We start from the raw sequence: 17,267 nt of genomic DNA, 5'->3' as shown, positions 1-17,267 counted from the left end.
GTGCCATGGCTGTGCCAGTGCCAGAGCTGACCGCAAGCCACTCTCTTATGGGAAGGCATACTCAAGTTCAACTCACAATCGACTCCGACACAGCCACGGCACGACAGCCAAGAGCACATGCAGTACTGACAATCCAGAGCGAGGTAACCTGTAAAACCAACCGTCTCTCCACCCATACACATGTTTTTTATTCCAGGGTCGTTGCTCTGTCACCTCGGCTGTTTTACACCTAGGCCTATATCATTAGGATCAAGAATATAAAAGGTAGCATAAATAGCTTATATAGAAATATATATATACACACCTCTCTCACTTAGAGAAGTGCTTCCATAAGCCAATTACTGTATTTGTTCTACCGTTAACTTGAATTACTGTATCCCAGTGTTAACCAGCCCGCCACACACTAGACACAACAACCTTGTTGACAATACCTAATCCATCCATTTGGTGGTGTGTATCGGAAGAATAATCATCCTTTACATTTTTTATATTGAGATGTATTTTTTAAATGTAAAAGGGTAATACCAATTATTTTAGGATCGTATAGGCCTATTCCAATAGAGAACCTATGCAGGGTTTTTTTATTATATAATCCTTTATCCTAGCCCTATAATACACCTATTCATATTTATTAAGTTTTATCTTAAAAGCTAATCATTTCGATTCACATCGGCGAACAAGGGCCGCACTATATAACAGTTTTTAAGTCAAAATATACCCGACCTCTACAATTAGGACCTATCATATTAAACAAAGAAAAACTACCTTGGTATTTCTAATGTACAATCTTCAAATTAAATACATAAAAATTCATAAAAAAAAAAAAAGGTCAGCCTTACCCATTCTCGCCTTCCCCTAAATCAAAGCCTGATATTACGTCTATATAGTCCCAAGTTCCATATTGCCTAACTTTTTTGGGGGATTTTCTTCTGTCTAGTGTCTGTGTTCTTTGGGACATCTTCATCTTTTCTTTTAATTGGCCAATCTGAGCCAGTGTCTGTTTCTCAAACTAGACACTCTCTAAGAACTTGTCCTCTTACTCAGTTGTGCACTCCCACTCCTCTCTCTATTTTGGTTAGAGCCAGTTTGTGCTGTCCTGTGAAGGGAGTAGTACTCAACGTTGTACGAGATCTTCAGTTTCTTGGCAATTTCTCGCATTTCTCAGAACAAGAATAGACTGACGAGTTTCAGAAGAAAGTGCTTTGTTTCTGCCCATTTTGAGCCTGTAATCGAACCAACAAATGCTGATGCTCCAAATACTCAACTAGTCTAAAGAAGGACAGTTTTATTGCTTCTTTAATCAGGACATCAGTTTTCAGCTGTGCTAACGTAATTGCAGAAGGGTTTTTCTAATGATCAATTAGCCTTTTAAAATGATAAACTTGGATTAGCTAACACAACGTGCCATTGGAACACAGGAGTGATGGTTGCTGATAATGGGACTCTGTACGCCTATGTAGATATTCCATAAAAAATCTGCCGTTTACAGCTACAATAGTCATTTACAACATTAACAATGTCTACACTGTATTTCTTATCAATTTGATGTTATTGTTAATGGCCAAAAAAATTGCTTTTCTTTCAAAAACAAGAACATTTCTAAGTGACCGCAAACTTTTGAACGGTAGTGTAACTTTTTAAAAGTTCAAGCACTTATATCACTACTGTTTTACGCGACCACCGTTCACTGTGCACTAAATCATTCCCGTTCATACCTAGCAGACATCAATCACCTTACTATATTTTTGCACACCCACTTTGAATTTATTTATTTTGGGAAATCCTCTCACTGCTCAAATGGTCATTCTATCTGACAAAACTGTTTTTTAAACAGATTGCAGTATATTTTATCAATGGGTTTTTATAGTCCTCAAAACATCTTTAAAGGCAGCTATTTTTGGCCAAAATGTTTTTGAATGGAGCTGCTGTTTTTTTACTGAGCAAAATGGCAGCAGGCAACTCCACAGAGGAAGGCTGTATGGCAAACACTTTTGAAGCCAAACCTGATAAACTTAAGGCAAAATATATTACAAAAAGCTATGTAAACTCAGCCAAAAATCAAAGCCCCCTGATATCCTCTACAAAACCAAAAATTGCTCCAATGCAAACCATTGAAAATAAGCAAAAAGTTTCTTAGACGAAAGGAAAAAGAACGAAACAGGGAGGGACCTACCTGAATTTGTCCAATAGAAACTAATTTTTCTCTGTTTGCTTCGGTTTGGTTCTTTACGGGTTCTGTAATGAATACACCCCTACTCAGCAATTACCACAAAACTAATTCCAAACCCATCTGTGGAAAGCTTTATTCAAAGCACCATTCAATCAATAAGAAACCTACCCTCCCCAAGCAATACTGTCAGTGCAGAAACCATCTGCACTTACACAACCGGCCCATGAGGTTGACAAAAGATGGTTTCTGCACTTACACAACCGGCCCATGAGGTTGACAAAAGATTACCGGTCACAATATTAAACCAAATCCAAACTCGGCACAATCAACTCAACCAACAACTTAAATCCACATCCCTATCAGCATTTGTGACTCGTTTCAGGAAACAAGGTGTATGTCACACCTCACTACTTCACAGGAGAGGAATTTTCATATTTATTTTGATTAAATTGTGTTTTTTGCAGAAATGCCTTCTGGAACATGTGAACTTTCATGTGGCTTAATAACAAACTTGTAATCCATCTGTAAATACGAATAAAATTGTTAACCTGTTGGGGTGTAGGGGGCAGTATTTTCATGGCCGGATGAAAAACGCACCCAAATTAAACTGGTTACTACTCGGGCCCAGAAACTGGAATATGCATATTATTAGTAGATTTGGATAGAAAACACTCTGAAGTTTATAAAACTTTTTGTATGGTGTCTGTGAGTATAACAGAACTCATATGGCAGGAAAAAACCAGAGAAAAATCCAACCAGGAAGTGGAAAGTCTGAGAATTGTAGTTCTTCTTTTGATTCTCTATCGAAACTACAGTTTCTGTGGGGTCACGTTGCACTTCCTAAGGCTTCCATTGGCGGTCAACAGCCTTCAGAAAGTTCTTTCAGCATTCTCCTGTCACTGGGCAGATAATAGGAGCTCAGTCAATCAGTGGACTGCTGATCAATGGGATTGGATATGCGCGGTCCCGCGAGCGTGCCATTCCTTCTTTTTCTTCTTGAATGAATATGCGATTGTCCGGTTGGAATATTATCGCAATTTTACGTTAAAAATACCATAAAGATTGATTTTAAACATCGTTTGACATGCTTCTAAGTACGGTAATGGAACATTTTTACTTTTCGTCTCTGGTTCCGCGCTCCGAGCATTTGGATAAGTGATCTGTACGCACGAACAAAACGGAGGTATTTGGACATAAATATCGATTATTTTGAACAAAAACAACATTTCTTGTGGATGTAGCAGTCCTGGGAGTGCATTCTGACGAAGATCAGCAAAGGTAAGAGCATATTTATAATACTCATTCTGAGTTTAGGTGACCCCAAACTTGGCGGGTGTCTGTATAGCTTGCTGTGATGGTGAGCTATGTACTCAGAATATTGGAAAATGTGCTTTTTCCGTAAAGCTATTTTAAAATCTGACACAGCGGTTGCATCCAGGAGTAGTCTATCTATAATTCTTTAAATAATTGTTATGTATTTTGTCAACGTTTATGATGAATATTTTTGGAAATTGATGTGCACATTCACCGGACGTTTTGGTGGGAATACATTTTCTGAACATCACGCGCCAATGTAAAATGCTGTTTTTGGATATAAATATGAACTTTATCAAACAAAACATACATGTATTGTGTAACATAATGTCCTAGGAGTGTCATCTGATGAAGATTGTCAAAGGTTAGTTCTTCATTTAGCTGTGTTTTGGGTTTTATTGACACATGTCCTTGCTAGGAAAATGGCTGTGTGATTATTTTTTTCTATGTACTCTCCTAACATAATCTAATGTTTTGCTTTCGCTGTAAAGCCTTTTTGAAATCGGACAATGTGGTTACATCAAGGAGAAGTGTATCTTTAAAATGGTGTAAAGTAGTTGTATGTTTGAGAAAGTTGAATTATGACATTTTGTTGTTTTGAATTTGCCGCCCTGATATTTCACTGGCTAGCGTCCCACGTAGCCCATAGAGTCTAGTTGGTTTAGCCACGGACAAAAGCCAGGAACCTTCACACTAGCCATGATTGGCTAAGATAATGGGTGGGCTGGACATGCCGGGAGATGAGTTTGGATTGGTCTGCCATGTAGCATGCTTCTGTCTATAATGTGAGCTTTTCAGTATGTGTTGATAGTCCTTTCTACCGCGCTGTCCTTTCTGTTACAACAAGATCTGTTCTAAAAAAGCACTAAGTGTTTCCCAAATGTGGCCAACCGACCTCGATTCGGTCTTATGTAGCAAAATTTGAAATTGTGTTTTTTACATTGGATAAAAGTAGAGACCCAGAGCTAGAAAATGGTATTATCATACACTACAGTTGAGGAACAATGGGAAAGTCAATCTGCTTGGAAAGTTGATACACTTGTAACCTCACTTTTGAGAAAATGCCCCTTGAATATTTTGGTAAACCAACTGAAGAGCACTTTGTCTACAGCCATTCAACATCATTCACACCATCTTAAGCCTTAGCCCCACCCATCTCTTTGAGGATTCACATGAGGCTATGTACTAAACAACCAAAGATTTCAAGACTAAAGGCTGGTTTATACTATGTCTATCGACATGTCTGTTTGCAGTTGTCACAGTGACATCATGAACATTTTATTGTCGTCCGACATCAAACTTGTCGTGGTCGTTATGAAAAAGTATAAACACAAAAATGACAAAATGCATGACATTGGCAGCCTGGTCGTCCAAAATAGCATAACTGGTGTATTTTAACACCAATAAACGCATTCGTATAAAAATGAATTTAGTATATGTCAATGCAGCAAACCAGGCAACTATAAGCAACTTTCTAAACAATGTTTTTGTTTGTTTCTAGCTTGTTAGCTAGCTAGCTAATGTTAAGTTAGCTGGCTATCCAGCTCAAATAATGATCATATCATAAAGCTGACAATGTCTTCACTTTAGCATTTGTTTTCATTATTACAGGAAAATAAACTCACAACAAGCCAATTACAGAAAATTGCTTAAGGTTGTGAGTGTGATGAAATAAAAGCATGGCATTCTACCGGAGAATTTTAGAACATGGACACTGTCTCATTGGCCTAACATTATATCCTAATTTGACTTTGGCGCAGGTCATGTTCTTCACATTAACATCTCTGGTTAACACATACTATGTCAAATAAAATCAATGGTTATTTGTCACATGCACAGGATACAGAATGTGTAGTGAAATGTTTACTTGCATAGTGGAGTCTTTTGTTAGACATGTAGCTAGCTAGCAAGCTAAACAATGAACCATAATCCCAACTCATAACATTACTACCCTGCATGAATCTGCAGGTAGCTAACCAACCAGGTTCAATGTCAGTTAGCTAGCTAAAATTAGGCTATAACTAGCAATGCAAATGGTTCTGAGATATGAATAATATTACTACACAGATCATACATACATCATCAGACCACAATGTTGTCTACCTTCGGCCAACCTACTGTTGGCTCCTGGAGAGGGAGAAACCCACAGTTAAAATTGTCCAGATCTGGAACAACAACTGTATCACTTGTCTCCAAGGGTGTTTTGACTGTACTATGTGGGAGGTATATGGTCTCCAGGGGTGTTTTGACTGTACTATGTGGGAGGTATTTGGTCTCCAGGGGTGTTTTGACTGTACTATGTGGGAGGAATTTGGTCTCCAGGGGTGTTTTGACTGTACTATGTGGGAGGTATTTGGTCTCTAGGAGTGTTTTGACTGTACGATGTGGGAGGTATTTGGTCTCCAGGGGTGTTTTGACTGTACTATGTGGGAGGTATTTGGTCTCTAGGGGTGTTTTGACTGTACTATGTGGGAGGTATTTGAGGATAAACTATGTAAACCTCTGTTTTGAGTCAGTTAGTGCCTAATAAGACCTGTAAAATCTTCCCTACCAATAGAAAATGTAAAATCACTACATAATAGGAAGAAGGCAGTTTATGCTGAGGGTGATGGACAGGCTTTAAGAGATCTACAACATGAGATCAAAAGACAGATTTTTTTAACATTTACATTTAAGACATTTAGCAGACGCTCTTATCCAGAGCGACTTACAAATTGGTGCATTCACCTTATGATATCCAGTGGAACAACCACTTTACAATAGTACATCTAAATCTTTTAGGGGAGGGGGGGGGGGGGGTTAGAAGGATTACTTTGTCCTATCCCAGGTATTCCTTAAAGAGGTGGGGTTTCAGGTGTCTCCGGAAGGTGGTGATTGACTCTGCTGTCCTGGCGTCGTGAGGGAGCTTGTTCCACCATAGGGGTGCCAGAGCAGCGAACAGTTTTGACTGGGCTGAGCGGGAACTGTGCTTCCTCAGAGGTAGGGGGGCCAGCAGGCCAGAGGTGGATGAGCGCAGTGCCCTCGTTTGGGTGTAGGGACTGATCAGAGCCTGAAGGTACGGAGGTGCCGTTCCCCTCACGGCTCCGTAGGCAAGCACCATGGTCTTGTAGCGGATGCGAGCTTCAACTGGAAGCCAGTGGAGAGAGCGGAGGAGCAGGGTGACGTGAGAGAACTTGGGAAGGTTGAACACCAGACGGGCTGCGGCATTCTGGATGAGTTGTAGGGGTTTAATGGCTCAGGCAGGGAGCCCAGCCAACAGCGAGTTGCAGTAATCCAGACGGGAGATGACAAGTGCCTGGATTAGGACCTGCGCCGCTTCCTGTGTGAGGCAGGGTCGTACTCTGCGAATGTTGTAGAGCATGAACCTACAGGATTGGGTCACCGCCTTGATGTTAGTGGAGAACGACAGGGTGTTGTCCAGGGTCACGCCAAGGTTCTTAGCACTCTGGGAGGAGGACACAATGGAGTTGTCAACCGTGATGGCGAGATCATGGAACGGGCAGTCCTTCCCCGGGAGGAAAAGCAGCTCCGTCTTGCCGGGGTTCAGCTTGAGGTGGTGAGCCGTCATCCACACTGATATGTCTGCCAGACATGCAGAGATGCGATTTGCCACCTGGTTATCAGAAGGGGGAAAGGAGAAGATTAATTGAGTGCCGTCTGCATAGCAATGATAGGAGAGACCATGTGAGGATATGACAGAGCCAAGTGACTTGGTGTATAGCGAGAATAGGAGAGGGCCTAGAACAGAGCCCTGGGGGACACCAGTGGTGAGAGCACGTGGTGCGGAGACAGATTCTCGCCACGCCACCTGGTAGGAGCGACCTGTCAGGTAGGACGCAATCCAAGCGTGGGCCGCACCGGAGATGCCCAGCTCGGAGAGGGTGGAGAGGAGGATCTGGTGGTTCACAGTATCAAAGGCAGCAGATAGGTCTAGAAGGATGAGAGCAGAGGAGAGAGAGTTAGCTTTAGCAGTGCGGAGAGCCTCCGTGACACAGAGAAGAGCAGTCTCAGTTGAATGACCAGTCTTGAAACCTGACTGATTTGGGTCAAGAAGGTCATTCTGAGAGAGATAGCAAGAGAGCTGGCCAAGGACGGCACGTTCAAGAGTTTTGGAGAGAAAAGAAAGAAGGGATACTGGTCTGTAGTTGTTGACATCGGAGGGATCGAGTGTAGGTTTTACAGATACTGGTGGACAAGGATGCATACAAGCAAAGGGTGGAGAGGACACTCTCCTCAGGAACCTCAAGGGTGGCCTGGCAAGGGATAAAATCCATGGCTGGTCCCCCCCACATAGGCACATAGGCAAAGGGAAAAACCACTGCTGACCTTGGGAGACATGAGGGCCAGAATATGGCAAATGAATTTCATGTTTTCTTCTCTCGATTTGAATCAGACAATTTTGTGTCAGAGGTTAAACAAATGGAAGCATCATTACAAATGTTTAAGAGGGTTGTTGTTAAACAGGCTGATGTTTTGAAATTGTTCAGGGGATGCAATGCACACAAAAATCCCACGCCTAGACAAAATATGTATTAAAGCACTGTGCTGAACAATTAGCTGGTGTTTTTACTACATATTCCAATCCTTGTTCAACCAGCAACACGTGCCAGTATTGTGGAAAAGCAAAATAAATCCTAAAGCATCTAATCCCTCTGTGCTGAATGACTACTGCCCTGTCGCCTTGACATCCTTTGCTTTGAGAAAATTGTGAAAAGTCAGATTGTCAGCGCCACCCAGAAGTTCAGCCCAGCAGAGGAGTTGATGCCATTCTTACTCTTCTCAACATGGTCTATAGACATCTAGAGGGCACTAAATCCCATGTCAGGGTTCTGTTTGTTGACTTTTCTTCTGCCTTCAACACAATACAACCTAAAATTCTGGCACAGAGACTCATAAGGGACTTTTCCTTAGATGGGGGGCTAGTCTTGTGGCTGTTGGACTTCCTGAGCCAGAGGTCACAGCGGATCAAGGTGGGTCCCCACGTGTCAGACATACGCACCACCAACATAGGCTCCCCAAAGCGATGTGGTTTGTCCCCACTCCTGTACATCTTGTACACTTGTACATCCTGACAGACACCTCGTTAAGTTCGCTGATGACACTGCCTCGATCAGCCTGTTGCATGATGACGAGGAACACCATGGCCCGGTCCTAAATGACTTGGTAGAGTGGTGTGATGAATCTCACATGGTACTCAATACCAACAAGACCAAAGAGATGTGCATAGACTTCAGGAAGCGTACAACACCTTCCTCTGCAACATCTATCAGAGGTCAGAACATAGATTGTAGAGGAATAGAAATATCTGGGTGTCCTCTTGGACAATAAGCTTCAGTGGAGTAAATGTTCAGACCTGATCTACAAAAAGAGTGAGCAGAGATTGTACTTTATCAAAAAGATGGGATCTTTTAATGTTGACTGTACTATATTGATTCTGTTTTACAATTCTTTCATTGAGAGAATTTTTGCTTGGTTTGGAAAAAATATGCTAAGAAGGATTACACCACAGCAAGCAAAGTACTTGGAATCAAACAGACAGGCTTGGATGAGATCTTGAAGGTCAGGGCCCTCAGCAAGGCTCACACAATCATTTTAGACCCAAGCCACCCCCTGTACCCGGACTTTGAACAACTCCCCTCTGGGTGCAAATAGAGCACCCCCGGCAGGAAATACATAATAAGATAATTTGTGCCGGGTGTGATATCCCTCCTAAACAGCTCGGGTTAATGTTCTGTTAGGTTCTAAATGAACCTAATAAAACTCACGGGCGCTTAATAAAGCTCAAACCAAGATTATGCACCCATTGGGTGAACAGCTGCATAAGACAAGGAACATATTCACACAAGCACTGGTATTTAACCCTTTCTCCTATACTGAGTCCCTCCTTAGCCATCTGAACATCTCTGTTGCTATCCAGAAGATTAGTGATATATGTTCTTCCTCACTTCATCTAACCTGACCTCTGCCCAAATTGCTCACTCCTCCCTAACTCACGGCTGTCATGTTGACTTGTACCAGACTATGTCTCTTCTCCTCCCATAGGATCCCTGATGGCAATAACAATAACTTATCCTGACAGAATGCAAACATTATACATTACCCTCTCTCCCCCAGTGACATGAATAAGTATATTTCATATCTAAAAGTCAGAACCCATCAGTCCCCCCTGTTGAACATTAACATACTGTTCATCATAATATAAACTTGGAAATTACTTATCAATGAACAAACAATAAAACATGATTAATATTCACAGCTGATTATTATGTTTACAAATATACGACTTATGGCCTCTGATCTATAATCACACTATGCACACTCTTATTTCCATTTCTCATCGGACAACAGAATGACATTCCTGCTGGAGCTTTTGGCTTCCTCCATTTTAGCTGTAGATTTTGACTTTCTCCATTTCCTCCTTCTGGTTCCTAAGAGAGTGGTAGCACAAGACTTGAAAAGCAAAACGAAACACAAAACATAACAGTATTAATATTGTGTTAAGCTATACATAATTATATATGCAAAGAACAACCAAAGTGATAACATGACAATTCTCACTCTCTCTTCGCCAGACTCAATGTCTTCAGGATACTTTCCTGCTGGGTTCCACAAAAATGAAGGTTCTAAAAAACATCCTCATGCTTTCACCCAGTCTTCCCCCTCAGACCACAGGCCCCCGAGAGGTGTTCCCAAGCCATGCCATTTTCACTTTGCTCAACTTTACCTCTTCTTGAGGAAATTCAGCACTGAATATACATTTCAACATCAATGCGCTCCGAAAATTATATCCCAACAATGCTACTAAAGTAACCCCTGCTACTACTAACAATGCCCATGACGCATACCTCAAAATCCCTCTAGCCACCAACCTCTCCAATGACCTGTATTCTGCTACATTCTGTACCTGTGGATAATACTCTCTTGTGCTCAGGTGAGATTGGTCCCAATCTTCTGGGAGATATGTCAAGTGTTTGCTGGCTGTTATAAATGTGGTAGAGATTAATGACGCTGAAAGAGTATACAATTTAACAAGGCTCTGAGTCACAGATATCTTGAAAGTTGACAATAGTGTCTGAAATGCCAACACTATCTCGGCTACTCTCACTATGATGTGGGTATGTGTAACGTTCAATTTAACGTCATAATAGTCTCTATATTGTGCACAGGTAGCTGTCTCCCTCTCCTATGAGCTATCTCCTGTAACAATATACATTGAGTGGTATCATCCCCCAGAGACTATCAACCCAACCTTAATTTATGAGCCCAACAGATCTTCCCCCAGTCACATTCCATTCTGCTTTACACCCTTATGTAAACATTCTGTCTCAAACACAGGCCTCATATGTACCTCGCCTCCTGACACAAATACATTTGCACATAAATCATTCCATCTAACCCATAACACATTAGTCACTACTATAGTTATAACCATGCTAAAACATTCTCAAATCAATTAGTCAATATACACCAATCCCTCCTCTGGAACTACGATCACTCTTATGTTCCACGACACCTAACAACAGATTGACTTGAACAGGGAAGAGAGAAAATCCATGTTTAATAATTTTACACCATCCTTGATCCGACAAAACTAGGGAAAGAACCGTCCATCCGTTCCATTCTATGCCCATGGGATGCTAGTCTCAATCCCATCTCCTTCGTTTTCATCCTTGGGTGTTAACGCAAGACACATACTAGGAGCCTTGTATGCAATTAATTGTACCGTATCATGTAGCAACCCCTATGTATTGATATGCTTTAACATTAGGATTATGATGACATTGTAAAATAAAACCCCCTTCATGGTTGACTCAAGCTATCATCTAGTGAGTTCTCTAATAACCTCCCTCTCGGAGGACACTTAAAGATAATGTTTCTAGAGAGAAAAATCCACCCTAGACCCAATAAATTCCAGCAGTGCCCCCACCCCTCAGAGTTTGAGAGTAGCTCTCACTCGCTGTATCCCAATCATAATTTAAACCTTAGATAAATTATCCAACCCAAATTTAAAATGACAGTCATTAGTGCTTTACTTTTAGTTTAACACTCGAATTCAAGCTTCTCAACCTTGCACACATCATCACGGTTAGAATGTACATTTATAAACGGGACCTTTTATTCCATGTAAAAACTCTTCTCATTACAACCCCCATTTGTCCCTGTTTTACTGTTGCAAGTGGCATGGTAATGACAGATCGGTATCTCAATGCATTCTTAGTCTGAATTGCTATACATTTTGCAGTGTGCAGACCTCCTCAATAAACCTGACACCTGAACTAAACAATTACGGGCACGGTTGACCACACCCCCCTTCTCCCGGCACTTATCCTTCTAGCCTTCTAGCGTGTCTTCATTGGTTCTTCTTCAGATAGCGTTACAGTTCATCTTCCCAACGGCACATACAGTTGAAGTCGGAAGTTTACATACACTTAGGTTGGAGTCATTAAAACTCATTTTTCAACCACTACACACACTTCTTGTTAACCTCTTGACGCACGTTAAGGACAGGGGGCGCTATAGCGAATTTTGAAAAAAATAAGTGCGCATTTTAAACGTCCTCCTACTCAAACTCAGAAGCTAGGATATGCATATAATTAATATATTTGGATAGAAAACACTCTAAAGTTTCTAAAACTGTTTGAATGGTGTCTGTGAGTATAACAGAACTCATATGGCAGTCAAAACCCCGCGACAGATCCTAACAGGAAGTGGAAATCTGATTTGTGGAATCAGTTTCAAGTCTTTGCCTATGAAACACACCATGAGTTAGGATTCATTGAGCACTTCCTAAGGCTTCCACTAGATGTCAACAGTCTTTACAAAGTGGTTTGAGTCTTCTCCGGTAGAAACTGACCAAAAGAGAGGCTTGGAAAGTTGGTCATAGGGGGAGGGCCATTACTACTATGACACGGTAGCCTCCCCTTCCGAAACATTTAGTAAGACAATGCAATCGTCCGCCTTGAATATTACTGAAGCTCTGATTGAAAAAGGCCCTAAAGATTTATGTTATACAACGTTTGACATGTTTGAACGAACGTAAATATAATTATTTTGCACATTCGTGACGACAAGTCCCGCACGCTTCAGTACATTTTGAGTAGCCTTCGGAACGCGCTAACAAGAAGAAGTTATTGGGACATAAATTATTAACTTTTTCGAACAAAACTACATTTGTTGTGGACCTGGGATTCCTGGAAGTGCCTTCTGATGAAGATAATCAAAGGTAAGGGAATATTTACAATAGTATATTTGATTTTAGATGGTTCCAAGATGGCGCTAACCTGTATCGCCTAGCCTATTTTTCTGAGCATAGCACCTCGTTTATTGCAAAGTGTAATTTCCCAGTAAAGTTATTTTTAAATCTGGCAATGCGGTTGCATTCACGAGATGTTAATCTATAATTCTTTGAATGACAATATTACATTTTAAAAATGTTTTCGAATAGTACTTTCGTAAATTGTAGCGCTGTTTCACCGGATGCATTTGAGGGAAAATATTTTCTGAACATCACGCGCCGATGTAAAATGCTGTTTTTATATATAAATATGAACTTTATCGAACAAAAGAATGCATGTATTGTGTAACATGATGTCCTAGGAGTGTCATCTGATGAAGATTGTCAAAGGTTAGTGCTTCATTTAGCTGTGTTTTGGTTATTTGTGATGCATGTGGTTGGTCGGAAAATGGCGGTGTGGCTATTTTGACGATGTACTCTCCTAACATAATGTAATGTTTTGCTTTCGCTGTAAAGCCTTTTTGAAATCGGACAACGTGGTTCGATTCAGGAGAAGTGTATCTATAAAACGGTGTAAAATAGTCCTATGTTTGAGAAACAGAAGTTATTACATTTGGTTATGAATATGGCGCTCTGATTTTTCGCTGGATGTTGATCCTGAATACGGGATCAGCGCGTCAAGAAGTTTTAACAAACTATAGTTTTGGCAAGTCGGTTAGGACATCTACTTTGTGCATGACACAAGTCATTTTTCCAAAAATTGTTTACAGACAGATTATTTCACTGTATCACAATTCCAGTGGGTCAGAAGTTTACATACACTAAGTTGACTGTGCCTTTAAACAGCTTGGAAAATTCCCGAACTGATGTCTTTAGAAGCTTCTGATAGGCTAATTGACATCATTTGAGTCAATTGGAGGTGTACGTGTGGATGTATTTCAAGGCCTACCTTAAAACTCAGTGTCTCTTGTCTTGACATCATGGGAAAATCAAAAGAAATCAGCCAAGACCTCTGAATTAATTTTTTTAGACCTCCACAAGTCTGGATCATCCTTGGGAGCAATTTCGAAACGCCTGAAGGTGCCACGTTCATCTTTACAAACAATAGTACGCAAGTATAAACACCATGGGACCACGCAGCCATCATACCACTTAGGAAGGAGACGCGTTGTGTCTTCTACAGATTAACGTACTTTGGTGCGAAAAATGCAAATCAATCCCAGAACAACAGCAAAGGACCTTGTGAAGATGCTGGAGGGAACAGGTACAAAAGTATCTATATCCACAGTAAAACGAGTCCTATATCGACATAACCTGAAAGGACACTCAGCAAGGAAGAATCCACTGCTCCAAAACTGCCATTAAAAAAGCGAAACTACCGTTTGCAACTGCACATGGGGACAAAGATCGTACTTTTTGGAGAAATGTCCTTTGGTCTGATGAAACAAAAATAGAACTGTTTGGCCATAATGACCATCATTATGTTTGGAGGAAAAAGGGGGACGGTTGCAAGCCAAAGAACACCATCCCAACCGCGAAGCACGGGGGTGGCAGCATCATGTTGTGGGGGTGCTTTGCTGCAGGAGGGTCTGGTGCACTTCACAAAATAGATGGCATCATGAGGTAGAAAAATTATGTGGATATATTGAAGCAACATCTCAAGACATCAGTCAGGAAGTTAAAGCTTGGTCGCAAATGGGTCTTTCAAATGGACAATGACCCCAAGCATACTTCCAAAGTTGTGGCAAAATGGCTTAAGGACAACAAAGTCAAGGTATTGGAGTGGCCATCACAAAGCCCTGACCTCAATCCAATAGAAAATGTGTGTGCAGAACTTAAAACGCGTGTGTGAGCAAGGAGACCTACAAACCTGACTCGGGTACACCAGCTCTGTCAGGAGGAATGTGTCAAAATGCACCCAACTTATTGTGGGAAGCTTGTGGAAGGCTCCCCGAAATGTTTGACCCAAGTTAAACAATTTAAAGGCAATGCTACCAAATACTAATTGAGTGTTTGTAAACTTCTGAGCCACTGGGAATGTGATGAAAGAAATAAAAGCTGGAAAAAATCATTTTCTCTACTATTATTCTGACATTTCACATTCTTAAAATAAAGTAGTGATCCTAACTGACCTAAGACATGGAATTTTTATTCAGAATAAATGTCAGGAATTGTGAAAAACTGAGTTTAAATATATTTAGCTAAGGTTTATGTAAACTTCCGACTTCAACTGTATGTAACTCTTGCCTGTCACATTTGATGACCCTTGATAATGTCCCGATTTCAATATCCAAATAAATGATTACGTTTTTCCCAAATACACAAGTCTCTCACCTGAGCGCCACCACCATTCTGTCTTGTCCATTTTCCCACCAGTACACCAGCAGCATGAGAAAAGTTTGAACGTGATCTCTCTCCATGTTCACTCCACATGCACGGTCTCAGGACTCATGGCACACTCCTATCGCCAATACACAAGTTGATGGCTTGTACTCAGGTCACAGATAGAAGTGTTTAAAAGTCACTGTCGTATTGAACGCCTTTGTCACTCTTTCTTCAGCTGGTTAGGGAGGGTTTTGAAGTGTGTGAACTGTTCGCGGTCAAATCAGCAATACATATATCACAATCCATTTGGAGTAACTGTTAACTCTTATTAACATATATTTTTCCGTCTATATGCAGACTGAACAAAATACATTTGTGTATTTACCAAAGGGCCGGGGCACCAGGGAGCTGGTAATTTCCCCTTTGAACACATGAATCACATTGTGATTAAAAAACAAACAACACTGCATGTTAAATAAAAAATAAACAAATTTGAATAAACAATCAACTTAGAATTACAACTCTTGACAACTCCATAAAGAAATAATGGTATCCCACAAGGTAAAGGTAAAATAGACTAGAGACTGGTGTCTCCCGGTTTTGACCCTTGCCTACCTTGACTCTGAACCCTGCCTGCCTGACCATACTGCCTGCCCTGATCTCGAGCCTGCCTGCCACTCTGTACCTCCTGGACTCTGACCTTGTTTATGATCTTTTGCCTGTCCACGACCATTCTCTTGCCTGCCCCTTGGATTATAATAAATATCAGAGACTCAAACCATCTGCCTCCCGTGTCTGCATCTGGGTCTCGCCCTGTGCCCTTATATACCTTGTATTAGAATCAATACTATTGTGTCTGCAAATGTATTACTGGAGAATACGGGTGAGCTAATGTCTTATTCCAGTGTTACGCCTCAAATATCACTGTTGTTAACACACATTGCCAAAATTATTCACACTTGTCTTCCTATTTCCACATAATCCCCGCCCCAATAGGGCATAAACCAACCTCTCTCGTTATTGATACTGCTAAAATACTCAAATCATGTTCAAACAACATTTGAATATCTTTATCCTTTTTTTAACCATGGATGAGGCACTCCTCCAGACACTTTATCCATCCACTTGCAGTATACTGCCTCACAGCCACTGCGGCTGAGACTTTCACCCTCTCATTACAGGTTTAACAGGGAACCAACTCCACCCGGTTCTTAACCCCTAGGACTTACCCTTTGCATATCAGGTTTGAAGGTAAGACCCAGGTGCAGACAATGTCGAAGTAATAAAAGATTATTAAATTGAACACGAGCAGGCAAAGGTACAGGACGGCAAGCAGGCTCAGGTTCAAGTCAGGCAGAGGTTGGTAATCCAGAGTAGTGGGGCAAAGGTACAGCACGGTAGACAGGCTCAGGGTCAGGGCAGGCAGAAACAGGAGACAAAGGGCTGTGAGACATGGGTTTAACTGTGGGCACATTACATTTTACATTACATTTAAGTCATTTAGCAGACGCTCTTATCCAGAGCGACTTACAAATTGGTGCATTCACCTTATGATATCCAGTGGAACAACCACTTTACAATAGTGCATCTAAATCTTTTAAGGGGGGGGTTAGAAGGATTACTTTATCCTATCCTAGGTATTCCTTAAAGAGGTGGGGTTTCAGGTGTCTCCGGAAGGTGGTGATTGACTCCGCTGTCCTGGCGTCGTGAGGGAGCTTGTTCCACCATTGGGGTGCCAGAGCAGCGAACAGTTTTGACTGGGCTGAGCGGGAACTGTGCTTCCTCAGAGGTAGGGGGGCCAGCAGGCCAGAGGTGGATGAACGCAGTGCCCTTGTTTGGGTGTAGGGCCTGATCAGAGCCTGAAGGTATGGAGGTGCCGTTCCCTTCACAGCTCCGTAGGCAATCACCATGGTCTTGTAATGAAAGGTAGGATGTATACGAAGGGTCCGGGGCAACAGAAGACGAACAGCAGAGGGGCTAATGATTTGGAGATGGGGAAACTGGCCGATAAACCGGGTGGAGAGTTTGCGGGTTTCCACCCGGAGGGGCAGATCCCGGGTGAACAGCCATACCTTCTGCACGAGATGATACCGAGGAGCCAGGGTCCGGTGGCGATCCGCTTGTCGTTGATACCTGGAGGTGGTCTTGAGGAGGGCCGACCGGGCTCTCCTCCAGGAACGACGACAGCGGCGGACAAACATCTGGGCAGAAGGTAAACCAACC

Source organism: Salmo salar, chromosome ssa15 (genome assembly GCF_905237065.1).
Source record: "Salmo salar chromosome ssa15, Ssal_v3.1, whole genome shotgun sequence".
NCBI classification, from domain to species: domain Eukaryota; kingdom Metazoa; phylum Chordata; class Actinopteri; order Salmoniformes; family Salmonidae; genus Salmo; species Salmo salar.
Note: the sequence above shows the minus strand (reverse complement) of the source record.